Source organism: Arachis ipaensis, chromosome B1 (genome assembly GCF_059453495.1).
Source record: "Arachis ipaensis isolate K30076 ecotype BB chromosome B1, ASM5945349v1, whole genome shotgun sequence".
Lineage (NCBI taxonomy): Eukaryota > Viridiplantae > Streptophyta > Magnoliopsida > Fabales > Fabaceae > Arachis > Arachis ipaensis.
This window is the reverse complement of record NC_142436.1, coordinates 107,187,726-107,201,625: the sequence shown is the minus strand read 5'-3', so window position 1 is coordinate 107,201,625 and position 13,900 is coordinate 107,187,726. Positions and strand designations below refer to the sequence as shown.

Below are 13,900 nucleotides of genomic sequence, written 5' to 3'. Positions count from 1 at the left end.
TGTTACTATTATTTTCTTGCATTTGGTAGCTTTAGACATTATTATTATTGTAATTTAATATGCTTTTATTTTCATGCACACCAAGTGTTTGATAAAATGCTTGGCTTAGTTTTTGCTTAGTTTTTCCTCACTCTTGGCTTGGAATTGAGAACTTTGGTGACCTTGAGTCATTGATGTCCATTTCTGATTGATATATTAGGGTAGTTAATTAATTTGGTTTCCACTAACTCTAGTCTTTCACTAAGCTAATTAGGGAGTAGACTAGGACTTGTGGATTGAGATTAATTATGCCTATTTGACTTATCCTCGATGTTAGGGTTGACTAAGTAGGATTAACTCTTCATAATCATCATATGTTTGTGGTCAATGGCTAGGATAGGCAACTTTAACTCTCACTCCTTGCCAAGAGGTTCCTTAGCATTTGAATTTCCATTCCTTTTGATTAATTGCTTGAGTTTAGTTGCTTTTGATATTTAGTTACTGTTTGCTTATTTAATTTCTTGTCAATTACATTTCTTACCTCTTGCCATCAACCCCCATTCCCTTATAGTCAACAATTGAGTACTCTATTACAATTCTTAGGAAGAACGATCTGGGACTTAAAACTCCCAATTATTTTATTTGAATTGTGATAATTCCTTATTTTAAACTTTGATTGAGAGGATCCATTGCTGGTTTGGACTATACTTGCAACGGAAGTTATTTTGTGAATTCCGAATTGGCATAAATCCTCTCTATCAGTGACAGACCCAATGGCGGCAGCGATGGTGCATGCAATGGCAGCCTGCGATGTTGACGACAACGTGGTTGGCTTCACGGACAACGAACCTTTGACGGCAGCACTGAGCTCCCACTCTCTCTCCTCGTGTTCATCTATCTCTTCCTCTTACGTGACAACGACGACTCCTAGCCCCGCCAGCGTCGTCTTTCTCCTAGCCTCCCTCTTTCCTTCTTCATCTTCCTCGGTCACCCCTCTTCTCTCTTTCCCTTTTCTCTTTTCTTTTCTTTTCTGGCGTTGGGGGGGGGGGACTTAGGGCTAGGATTTGGTGAGGGTGAGTGTGTGTTGTGTTGTGTTAAGGTTAGAGTGGTGTAAGTAGAAATTAAGGTTTGTTATTTGGGTAAAGGGGATTTTGGGGTTTGGTAAACACTACAAGAAAAACACCCATTCAGCCACACTTTTTTAAGCTACATTATAAAATAGGCTACACTTTTCTCTTTGTTACCAATTTATAGGAAAATAGAAAACACAGTTGTGGCAACACTTGAAAAGTGTCTCCTTAGATATTATAAATATCACTTATAAAGCATAGCCTTTTTTTAATATCTATGGGTACACTTTTTTCACCAAAGAAAACACTTTTAAAGAGTAACTTATTTATTATATTTTAGGTACACTTTAAAAATACTGCCTTATGTATCTAGGGCCAAATATGCACCAACACTTAGTGAAAATTTTTCCCTTTTCACCAAATATAGTTAATTAGTAACGTGACCTGGCCTTTTCCTCTTTTCCCTTTTTCTCTTTCGCGTCATTGAGTTTCACCAAATTAGAGAAAGCTACTCTTCCTCATGCCATCACTCATCACCTTGGCCACTCATCGTCGCTCCTCTTCCCCACTCACCACTAACTACACACCACTCACGACTCGCCACTTTGCCACTAGAGAACCGTCGCAACTCTTCGTCCTTCTGCTCTCTGACCGTCGCTGCGAGCTCACCATCGGGAAGACTCTGCGCTCAGCATCGTCCTTTCTTCGCTCACCGTCATCGAGAAGGTATGTATTCACCTTCATTTGGTTCTAAAGTTTAAGAGGGCCAGGGGTTCCAATTTTAGAGTTTTGATTTGAGAAGGTATGTATTCACCTTTTTCTTATCAGCTTACATTGTTTGATTTGATAGGGGTGTTCTCAAGAACATGGCTATTATAATGGCATGTGTGTGCTTACTCTGCAAATTTGCTTCAGCTTGCATTTTGCGTACTCTGGTATGTGAATACCTTCAATTTTAGTTCTTATGATTTTCTGTTTTAAGCAGTGTGTGCGTGTGTGTGTTCAGTTGCTTGAAAATCTTCGTTCTATTCTGAAAATGAAATCATCAATTGGTGTTTTCAGCTTGTGGAATAAGCTTTGAATTCCATTGTTTATTTGATCCCTGTGGTGAATTGTGATAAGACAATTAGGAAAGCATACACTATATATAAAGGGCTAAAGGCATCTCTCTTTCCTTCTTATTTTCAAGGCAGACATCTCTCTTTTCAAAAGAAAGTATTATTAACAGGATCTACTTATTTTAATTCTAAAGGCATGTGCTCAAGCACGTTCTCTCTAGAAGTTTATGATGTGCAATAATCCCTATTCTTAAGGTGCTTCTGTCTTTATGTTAAGTTGGTTGATTAACATACTTATCAAAATAATAATTAACATATTATATAGCAACTGTAACATTAGAAATTGTAGAGATAGATTTGTAGTATCATTTCAATTCAAGTGGATAGCCAATTATGGAAAAATCAAGGTTGAGTTCATGGATTATTATTGTCCTCTCTTATGTATATCCATATGCAGTTTTTATATATTTTCAGGGGAACAAATAATTGGAGGAAACGTGCAGTTATGATAAGAGGACAAATTACTACGAAATTGCAGAAATAGATGGTGCGTGGCAGAAATTAGGCCAATTAAGAGATTGTAATATAAGAACAGCGTTGCAAGTATAGCTCTTAACAAGATGAAATCCGTCGCATCAATTTAGAAAGGTGTCACAAAAATTAGAATAAAAATACTGAGAGTATGAGTCCCAGGTCGTCTCTCAACGAGTTGCTAGAAAGGGTGCTAAGTTATTAATCAGGAGTTTTTCGAGAGTTTTGAGAGTTGAATAACAGAAAATAAACAATTGTAATTTTGTGCAATGAAAATTAAAAAGGAATTTATATTATTCAAATTAAAAAGCCTTGACTAGGGGAATGATTAATTGGAAGTTCTGTCCTTGTTGGAATTCTCTCAAGTGTAGTATAAAGAGGTTGTTATTTTCACTTAGTTAACCCTTACTAAATAAAGGAAAGTCAAGTGATTGAACTAACTCTTATTCGCAAATCCTAGTCCTCTCCCTTGGGAAGGTCTAGCATTAGTAAATATAGAATTAGCCAACAACTTCCAATTTAACTAACCACTTGAGCATTCTAACTCAAGTGTCTCCTCTTAATCAACCCCCATGTCAAGTAGGGAATCTTTTCTATTGACATGGATACCATCTTCGTTATTGGGAGTTTGGAATAGAAAAGTAACATAATAATTTAAATAAAATAGAGATTCAAAATTAATTAAAAGTAAAAGTAATCCTTTGCATTAACAATCCATGAAAATAATCTAATTACCACTCTAAACAAGAATTAAGAATATGGAATAAATAAATAAAAGAGTAAGGAAACAAACTAGAATAGTATCTTCAACGGAGGTGATGACTCTTCAATATCCAAAAGCAAAAGCAATAAAACTAATAAACTATGATGTAAACAAAACCTAGAGGTGATGCACAGAAAACTTGTCTCTCAACAAATCTCCCTTCGGCAAGTGTACCGAATTTGTTGTCAAGTAAAAACTCACAATAGAGTGAGGTCGAATCCCACAGGGATTGATTGATCAAGCAACTTTAATTAGAAGAATGTTCTAGTTGAGCGAATCCAGAATTTGGGTTGAGAGTTGCAGAAAATAAAATGGCGGGAATGTAAATAACAGAAAAGTAAATGCTAGAATTAAAGGACTGGAAGTAAATGACTGAAAATAAAATGCAGAATTGTAAATGGGAATGGGGAATTTGCTCATAAAAGTAAATGGCAGAAATTAAAGAGAATGGATAAGATCAGAGATGGGGAGTTCATTGGGCTTAGGAGATGTTGCAATTCTCCGGATCAAGTTCATTTTCATCTCTTCCTCAATCAATGCACTCATTGATCTCCTTGGCAATCTTAAGTGATTGAATTACAATTTCTTGCAATTCAATCTCTCAAATCTTGATCAATAGCTAATTCCTTGGTCAATTGCTCATGAGAAGAGATGAAGTATGGTCACTGATTATACCACATGCATTTCCCAAATCAAGTATTGAGAGGGTTATAGTCACATACCCATCCAAACCCAATTTGGTCCAGCATGAGAAAGCATTTCTAGCTTGATCTCTTCATTCCTCTTTCAAGGTTCAAAAGAGATCCAAGTTTGAATAGCTTCTCTTCCAAGATAACTACTCAATTGGATGAAGATCGAAAGCTTTCAAGTAAAATCAAGAGGGAAGATAGAAGAAGAATAATGAAAATTAGTATTGATCCATCAAATTACAACAGAGCTCCCTAACCCAATGAAAGGGGTTTAGTTGTTCATAGCTCTTGAAAATGAAAATAAAGATGGAGAATACATCATAATACTAGAATTTGCAAAGAAAGTAAAATACAGAGAGTAGTTCTCTTTTTCCAGCCTCCAGAACTTCTTCTCAATTCAAAGCTACTCCTATATATACTACTCTTCTCAGCTTCTAGTGTGATTCTTCAAGTCTTGGGCCTTTGGATCTTGAGTTTGAAGCAGTTCCTTTCTTTATTTGGGCTTGGCTTTACTTGCAGAGAGAAAGTGCGAAGTGGGCGGAGACTTTAGTTCAGGACGTTAGGGGTGTTAATATTTAGTGAGAATATAAGTTCGAGAACGTTAGTGACACTTAACATTGTCACTAACGTTCCAATGCACCCCTTTGCCTCAAATTAAAACCCACGTTAACTAGGTTAACATGGCTTTTAACGTTGCCTTGTTAACCTTCGAGAACGTTAGTGACACTCAACATTGTCACTAACGTTCCAGTGTGCCCCTTCTTGCTTCACGTTAAAGCCCACGTTAACTAGGTTAATGTGGCTTCTAACGTGGCCTTTGCCATCCTTTGAGAACGTTAATGACATTCAACATTGTCACTAACGTTCCAATGTTCCCCTAGGTCTCACGTTAGAGTCCACGTTAACTAGGTTAATGTGGCTTCTAACGTGGCCATCCTTAGCCATCCCAACGTTAGTGACAATGTTGAGTGTCACTAACGTTGGCTCATCCTTCATTCCTCATCGTTAGCTTCCACGTTAACCAAGTTAACGTGGAAGTTAACGTGACTCTTGGGGGTTGTGTGGTTGCTTCAACATTATTGACAATGTTGAGTGTCACTAACGTTGTCGACAACTCTTCATCCCTTACGTTAGTTCCCACGTTAACCAAGTTAATGTGGGAGTTAATGTGGTACTTTGCATCATAGGCCAACGTTAGTGACAATATTGAGTGTCACTAATGTTGGCTTCTCTTCCCCCCTTAACGTTAGAGGCCACGTTAACTAGGTTAACGTGGCTTCTAACGTGGCCACTTATGAGTAATTGCCAACGTTAGTGACAATGTTAAGTGTCACTAGCGTTGGCTCAACTTCTCTTCTCCACGTTAGAGTTCACGTTAACTTAGTTAACGTGACTCTCTAACGTGGGCATTGATGGCTTTTTGAGAGTGTTATTGGCAATCACTTTTCTCATTAACCTTGCAAGTTACCTCCCCTTTTCTTGCTTCCTTTTGGTCCTGAAATCAAGCAATAAAGTGCATCAAAGCTCTAGTCCAAGTCATGAGTAATGCAACGTAATATTTGTCACTAAACTTATGCAAAATCCTCATGAAATTATGTAAAATGCACAATGTATGCTTGAATCAAGGCATAGGTGAATATCTACCCAAAACTAGCTTATTTCCTAAAGAAATGCATGAAACTAACCTAAAAACAGTAAAGAAAAGGTCAGTGAAACTGGCCAAGATGCCCTGGCATCACAACACCAAACTTAAAACTTGCTTGTCCCTAAGCAAGTACTGGAACAAGAGAATGATGAATGGAATGTCCAGAGGAATGAGTCATTCTTGTGGAAGTTATGTTACTGATTTTATGGTGGTTTCATGCATAGCAACTTAGGTTCATTGCATTACTGGCTTTCAGACCTTTATCATGTCCTAAAACACCCACTTTGTTTATATCCCATGAGACTTTTATTCATTGATCCTTTTATTGTTATTTCAAGGGTTGTTTGTGTTATTTAGGCTAAGTGCTCTGTAAAGGGGCAACTCTTTAAGATAAGCTTTCAGCCAACACTCCCGAACCAGTTGGTTCAAGGTGCTAGGTGTTGAGACACCCCTAAGGACTTACTCCCTCAAGCCTATCCCCCATACATACACACCACATGCATATAGTTTGTTTATTTTCTTTTCTTGAGACCTTGGTGTCCAGCACCTCTTTGGGTTACTAAATGCTCTGTAGTGAAGGTTACTCTTGATAGTGGACTTTCAGCTAATAATCCCGAGTTAGTTAACCCAAGTTACCAGGTGATAAGGCACCCCTAAGAGCTTATTCATCCAAGTAGATCCCTCACACAGGAGCACCACAGACACTTGCCTCAAGATTAAAACCATTGATGCCTAGCCTTATTGCTTACTCTTTTTCTTTTGTTTTTCACTTCCATTGTTCTTTCCCTTTTCTCTTCTTAGGATCTTGTTATTAACTTAGTCTCATGAGTGTATCCAAAGCAAAGTATTCAGGCCATATAATTGTCATCCCAGCCTTGTGGTTGAACCAACTTAGCTAACTTATGACTACCCCAAAGATTCATGAATGCACTTCCACAATATGAACTCCACTCTGGTCTTTTAAAAACATAAACCTTCTCTTCTTCATTTGATTCAAAAGGAACAAGCATACAAGTAAGTTAAGTAAGGATGCAGTGACATTTAAACCAAAAATCATGGACCTATTCAGAAAAAAGACAGAATTTAAAAAGGGTTCAACTACGAGTAACTACAATTCAAAAGTGCATTCGGACTTCCAACTTTCAACAATTCTGAGTACAATGGAATTAGGTAACAATACAACCTTCGGGTGATGATCTCTGGTCCCCCTCTCTCTTTGTCATCACCCTAGTTTTTTGTTGCCTCGCTTCTTTGGGTGAAGGTGCACCATTTCCTTATAAGATTCCTGCAAGGTTACTGGAAGTTGCTTGTTCCCAAAGCACTTGAGATATAGTTAGCTTACATGTATGCTTGTGCCTCTTGAACTCAATTTGGTGTGTGAACACCAAACTTAGTTCTTTGCCCAGTACAAAACATTGCATATATGCAGAGACCCTCATATCTTGTTATCAACAAAGCAATGATCACCTATAGTCTAACTACATCTAAGTGGTTTCTCTTGATTGGATGGAGCTAGCAATGTTCTTTTGGAGTGGAGTGTAATTCTAACCAATGTCCTTTAGTGGAACACCAAACTTAGAACTACACTATCACTCTTGGATTGTTCTGGTGTGGAACACCAAACTTAGCTCCTTACAATACAGGGGAAACAACTTGTGATTTTTATTGAAATAAAGATGAAAGTGAAACTACCTGAGGTTGGGTTGCCTCCCAACAGAGCGCTCTTTTATCGTCGCTAGTTCGACGAGTCCTTAATTACATGAGATGGTACTTTACTCTGGGGTTTTCCCCCATGTTGCCCAGATAATGCTTGAGTCTTTGTCCATTCACTGTAAAAGTCCTCTCTGAACCTTCATCCGTGATTTCGATGTGGCCATATGGTGATACTTTTGTAACCAAGAAAGGTCCGGACCACCTTGACTTGAGTTTTCCTGGGAACAGCCTTAATTTAGAATTGTAAAGGAGTACTTGCTGCCCTTTTTCGAAACTCCTGGGTGCCAGATGTATGTCATGTTTTCTCTTTGCCTTCTCTTTATACATCTTAGTGTTTTCATAGGCTTGTGACCTGAATTCCTCCATCTCTTGCAGCTGCAAGATCCTTTTTGCACCAGCAGCAATGCTGTCAAAATTTAGTATCTTGATAGCCCAAAGAGCTTTGTGTTCCAGCTCCAGTGGTAAATGACAAGCCTTCCCATAGACTAGTTGATATGGAGACATTCCAAGTGGAGTTTTGAATGCTGTTCTGTATGCCCACAGAGCATCATCCAACTTCTTCGACCAATCCTTTCTAGATGCGCCCACAGTCTTTTCCAGGATCCTCTTCAGCTCTCTGTTGGATATCTCAGTTTCCCACTTATTTAAAGATGGTAAGGTGTGGCTACTTTGTGTTTTACCCCATATCGTAAGAGGAGAGTTTCTAGTAGTTTCTTACAAAAGTGGCTCCCTCCATCACTGATGAGGGCTCTTGGGACTCCAAACCGGCTAAAGATATTCTTCCTGAGGAAGTTCATGACTACCTTGTTATCATTAGTTAGGGTTGTAATAGCCTCTACCCACTTGGAAACATAATCCACTGCTACCAGGATGTACTTGTTTGCATATGAGGTTGGGAATGGTCCCATGAAATCAATTTCCCACACATCAAACAGTTCCAGTTCCAAGATGAAATTTTGTGGCATGGCGTTTCTTTTGGACAGGTTTCCAGATCTTTGGCATTCATTGCAACTTTTTACTAGTTCCTTGGCATCCTTGAAGAGGGTGGGCCAAAAGAATCTGCTTTGTAACACCTTTGCTGCAGTTCTGTCCCCTCCAAAGTGCCTGCCATAGCATGAACCGTGGCAGTTCCACAGGACTTCTCTCCCTTCTTCTTCCGAAACACATCTTCTAAGAATTTCCTCTGAACATTTCTTGAAGAGATATATGTCTCGTCCTAGACAAAGTATTTTGCATCATTCATGAGCTTCCTCTTTTGATGTTTATTGATCCCTGGGGGTAATGCCCCAGTTGCCTTGAAATTTGCAATATCTGCGAACCATGGTGCTTTGTGAACTGTCATCAACTGCTCATCAGGGAAGAGCTCGTTCACATTTGTATCATTTTCTCCACCTTGATCATGAGGGATTCTGGATAGGTGATCTGCCACCTTGTTCTCCACTCTTTTCTTGTCTCTGATTTCAATATCGAATTCTTGCAATAGTAAGATCCACCTTATTAGTCTTGGCTTTGATTCTTGCTTGGCAAACAAATATTTAAGTGCTGTGTGATCTGTAAAAACAATCACTTTAGCACCAATGAGGTATGATCTAAATTTGTCAAATGCAAAAACTATTGCTAGCAACTCCTTTTCAGTAGTGGTATAATTTCTTTGAGTTTCATTAAGGACTTTGCTAGCATAGTATATCACATGAACTAGGTTATCTTTCCTTTGTCCTAACACTGCCCTAACTGCAAAATCAGATGCATCGCACATCAATTCAAATGGTAGGTTCCAATCAGGTGGGGAAATGATAGGAGCAGAGGATAACCTCATTTTCAAATGTGCAAATGCTAGCATGCATGTTTCATCAAAGATGAATGGTGTATCAGATACAAGGAGATTGCTTAAGGGCTTAGCTATCTTTGAAAAATCTTTAATGAACCTTCTGTAAAAACCAGCATGCCCTAAAAAACTTCTAATTGCCTTGACATCACTGAGTGGGGGTAGTTTTTCAATAAGTTCTACTTTAGCTCTATCAACCTCAATGCCTTGGTGAGAGACCTTATGACCAAGGACTATTCCTCCTGTCACCATGAAGTGGCATTTTTCCCAATTCAAGACCAAATTGGTCTCTTGGCACCTTTTCAATACCAAGGCGAGGTGATGTAGGCAACTAGGAAAAGAATCTCCGAATACTGAGAAATTATCCATAAAAACTTCAATGAATTTTTCTATCATATCTGAAAAGATAGAAAGCATGCAGCGTTGGAAAGTTGCAGGGGCGTTACATAACCCAAATGGCATGCGCCTATAGGCAAACACTCCATAAGGACAGGTAAATGAGGTTTTCTCTTGGTCTCTTGGATCAACCACTATTTGGTTATATCCTGAATAACCGTCGAGAAAACAATAATATGCGTGCCCTGCAAGTCTTTCCAACATCTGATCCATGAATGGAAGGGGAAAATGGTCCTTTCGTGTAGCCTCATTGAGTTTCCTGTAGTCTATGCACATCCGCCATCCTGTGACGGTCCTTGTAAGTATGAGCTCGTTCTTCTCATTGGTAACCACAGTGATCCCTCCCTTCTTTGGTACAACATGTATGGGGCTAACCCAAGGGCTATCCAAAATTGGGTATATGACCCCTCCTTGCCAAAGCTTCATAACCTCTTTCTGTACCACTTCCTTCATGATTGGGTTCAGCCTTCTTTGGGATTGAATGGATGGCTTGGCGTTATCTTCCAACAGTATTTTATGCATACATATGGCTGAACTGATTCCCTTCAAGTCAGCAAGGGTCCATCCAATGGCATCCTTATGCTCCCGCAGCACCTTGAGTAGCTCGTCCTCTTGATCTTGACTGAGGGATGAATTTATGATCACTGGGTAGTTTTCATTTTCTCCTAGATATGCATATTTGAGAGTGGGTGGCAATGCTTTGAGTTCAGGTTTGGGTGCTTCTGATTTTTCGTTCCCTTCCTTTGGTGCATCTGGTATATGTATTTCTGCTGTAGCTACCTCTTCACTTGATTCAGATTCTTCCTCCACCAATCTCTCGTTCTCTTCAGGTTCATCTTCTTCAAAATTCTCCTGCACTTCATCCTCAAGTGCATCTAACCTCATGCATTCCCCCAATTGTTCCGGTGGATAACTCATGGCCTTGAACACATTGAATGTCATTTTTTCATTGTGTAATCTCAGGGTGAGGTCACCCTTCTGAACATTAATGACAGCTCCAGCAGTGGCCAAGAATGGCCTTCCCAAGATGACGGAGGTCTTGGCGTCTTCCTGCATGTCCAGCACCACAAAATCTGCTGGAAATATGAAATCTCCTACTTTTACTAGCAAATTCTCTACTATCTCGTGAAGGAATTTGAACGACCGGTCTGCCAGTTGTAGAGCCATTTTTGTTGGTTTAGCCTCCTCAATTTTCATCTTTCTCATCATAGCCACTGACATCAAATTGATGCTGGCCCCTAAGTCACAAAGACCCTTTTCTACTGTGATTTCTCCTATAATGCAAGGGATCTGAAAACTCCCAGGATCCTTCAGTTTCTGAGGTAGTTTATGCTGAATGATAGCACTGCACTCTTCAGTTAGTATCACAGTCTCATTGTTCTTCCAGCTTCTCTTCTTAGTCATTAGCTCCTTCAAAAACTTGGCATAAAGTGGCATTTGTTCTATGGCTTCAGCAAATGGTATGTTGATTTGTAGCTTCTTGAAGATTTCCAAAAACCTCAAGAACTGGTTGTCATCTTCCTTTTTCTTCAATAGCTGGGGGTATAGAGCTCTTGAGATGTTCAGTTGGGGTATCTTTTTTTCTTTCTGCAGACTTGGCGTGGGGGTTTGCACTCCATCTTGCTCTTCTCCCTTTTCATTTGAGCCTTCTTCTTGTGGCTTTTGGGGATGTTCCTTCAGTTTCTTCCCACTCCTAAGTGTGATAGCTTGACACTCCTCCCTTTTGCTTGAATGGGCATCATAGCAAAAATTGTGGTTAGGAAGCTGCTTAAACAGATAGCTGATTTGTGTTTCCAGTTTTGTGATGGCAGCATTTTGATTCTGCATGTTTGACTGCACTTCCTCTCTGAATGCTTTACTGTCTTGAATGTCTCTGCATATTCCTTCAATGAAGCTTTCGATCTTAGAGAGCTTGTCATCAATTGATGAGTGATTCGGAGCAGATGTGCTGTTTTGGTTTTGATAAGTGTGTGGAGAAGTGTTGTTGTGGGGGTGTTGAGACGTCCTCTGTGTGACTTACTGATGAGCTGCATTGTTGTTGGAGTTGTAACGTCTCTGGTCTTGGTTTTGATCTTGCTCACTTTCCCACCCAAAGTTTGGGTGGTTTCTCCATCCAGGGTTGTAAGTCTTGGAGTATGGATCATAGTTTTTCCTTGGTGAATTCCCGATGTAGTTGGCTTGCTCCTGACTCCCCTCTGCTTCTTCATTCACTCCTTCTTGGATTGTTGATGAAGATGAAATTGCTGCTACTTGGTTCCTCTCCATCTTCTTGGTGAGGTCAGCCAGCTGCTGGGTAATAAGCTTGTTTTGGGCCAACAGAGCATCTACATTGTTTAGCTCCATCACTCCTCTTATGTTCCCTCTTTCGGAAGCATAGAAGTAGTCATTTTCTGCTACTGTTTCAATAACATCTATGGCTTCCTCAATGGTCTTCTTTTTGTTCAAGGATCCTCCAGATGAATGGTCCACGGCCTTCTTTGACTCATAAGAGAGCCCTTCATAGAAAATGTGCAGCTGGACCCATTCGTTGAACATGTCAGGTGGACACCTCCTTGTTAAGTCCTTGAACCTCTCCCATGCTTCATACAGAGTCTCACCATCTTGTTGCTTGAAAGTTTGAACCTCAGCTCTCAGCCTATTGATTCGTTGAGGAGGGTAAAATCTTGCTAAGAATTTGTTCACCACATCCTCCCAAGTTGTCAAGCTCTCCCTTGGGAAAGATTCCAGCCACTTGGCTGCCTTGTCCCTGAGTGAGAAAGGAAATAAGAGCAGTCTATAGGCGTCAGGATGAACACCATTAGATTTCACTGTGTCACATATTCTCAGGAAGGTGGTCAAATGTTGATTAGGGTCTTCTTGAACACCTCCTCCAAACGAACAGTTGTTCTGAACAAGGGTGATGAGCTGTGGTTTAAGTTCAAAGTTGTTGGCATGGATTGTTAGCTTTTGGATGCTACTTCCACAATTGCCTGGGTTTGGATTGATGTAAGAGCCCAAACCTCTTCTATCCTCCCCAGCATGATTTGCTCCACCTCCTCTGCCATGGTTGTGAGTCTCTTCTTCATGATGATTTTCCATGTTTTCTTCCATGTTTGGTTTAAAGTATTCCTGAAAGTGTTCCTCCTCTTCTTCAGCACCAACTACACGTTTTTCTTTTGCCTCCCTCCTTAGTCTAAGGAAGGTTCTCTCAGGTTCAGAATCAAAGGAAGTTGAAGCCCCGCTTCTTCTCCCTGTCATACAACCAACAAGTACAAGCAAAGAAAATAGATGAAGATAGTATTTGTGTCAGAATTACTGTTAGTTGTGGGTGATGCAATATATCAAACAGTTAGTGGGTTAGCAAACAGAATTAAAAATAACAAAGAAAAACAAAAGAGTAGAGGGGGAAGGGAAGAAGTTTAACTAAAACAAAAAGTAAATTACTCAAACAGAAAAATGAAATTCACAAAATAAAAATGCTCAATCTAGTGATCTTCCAATTTAATCATTGTTGATGCACAATCAATCCCCGGCAACGGCGCCATAAACTTGATGCACGGAAAACTTGTCTCTCAACAAATCTCCCTTCGGCAAGTGTACCGAATTTGTCGTCAAGTAAAAACTCACAATAGAGTGAGGTCGAATCCCACAGGGATTGATTGATCAAGCAACTTTAATTAGAAGAATGTTCTAGTTGAGCGAATCCAGAATTTGGGTTGAGAATTGCAGAAAATAAAAAAGTGGGAATGTAAATAACAGAAAAGTAAATGCTAGAATTAAAGGACTGGAAGTAAATGACTGAAAATAAAATGCAGAATTGTAAATGGGAATGGGGGATTTGCTCATAAAATTAAATGGCAGAAATTAAAGAGAATAGGTAAGATCAGAGATGGGGAGTTCATTAAGCTTAGGAGATGTTGCAATTCTCCGAATCAAGTTCATTTTCATCTCTTCCTCAATCAATGCACTCATTGATCTCCTTGGCAATCTTAAGTGATTGAATTACAATTTCTTGCAATTCAATCTCTCAAATCTTGATCAATAGCCAATTCCTAGGTCAATTGCTCATGAGAAGAGATGAAGTATGGTCACTGATTATACCACATGCATTTCCCAAATCAAGTATTGAGAGGGTTATAGTCACATACCCATCCAAACCCAATTTGGTCCAGCATGAGAAAGCATTTCTAGCTTGATCTCCTCATTCCTCTTTCAAGGTTCAAAAGAGATCCAAGTTTGAATAGCTTCTCTT

The 13,900-nt window shown here is 39.5% G+C and overlaps 1 long non-coding RNA gene and 1 other non-coding gene across 2 annotated transcripts in view; both read left to right on the top strand.

Annotated features, from left to right (window-relative positions):
* The first annotated feature begins 1,490 nt into the window (after window positions 1-1,490).
* LOC148577821 (uncharacterized) overlaps window positions 1,491-13,900 on the top strand; it is a 134,843-nt gene continuing 122,433 nt past the window's right edge. Inside the window, exons 1-2 of the long non-coding RNA XR_015902751.1 lie at window positions 1,491-1,775; window positions 1,900-2,654. This is a non-coding gene — a long non-coding RNA (uncharacterized LOC148577821). The remainder of the gene's footprint in view (window positions 1,776-1,899; window positions 2,655-13,900) is intronic.
* Window positions 12,203-12,306, top strand: LOC148577825 (small nucleolar RNA R71). Its single transcript, XR_015904580.1, has one exon. It is a non-coding gene; the product is annotated as a small nucleolar RNA R71 (small nucleolar RNA).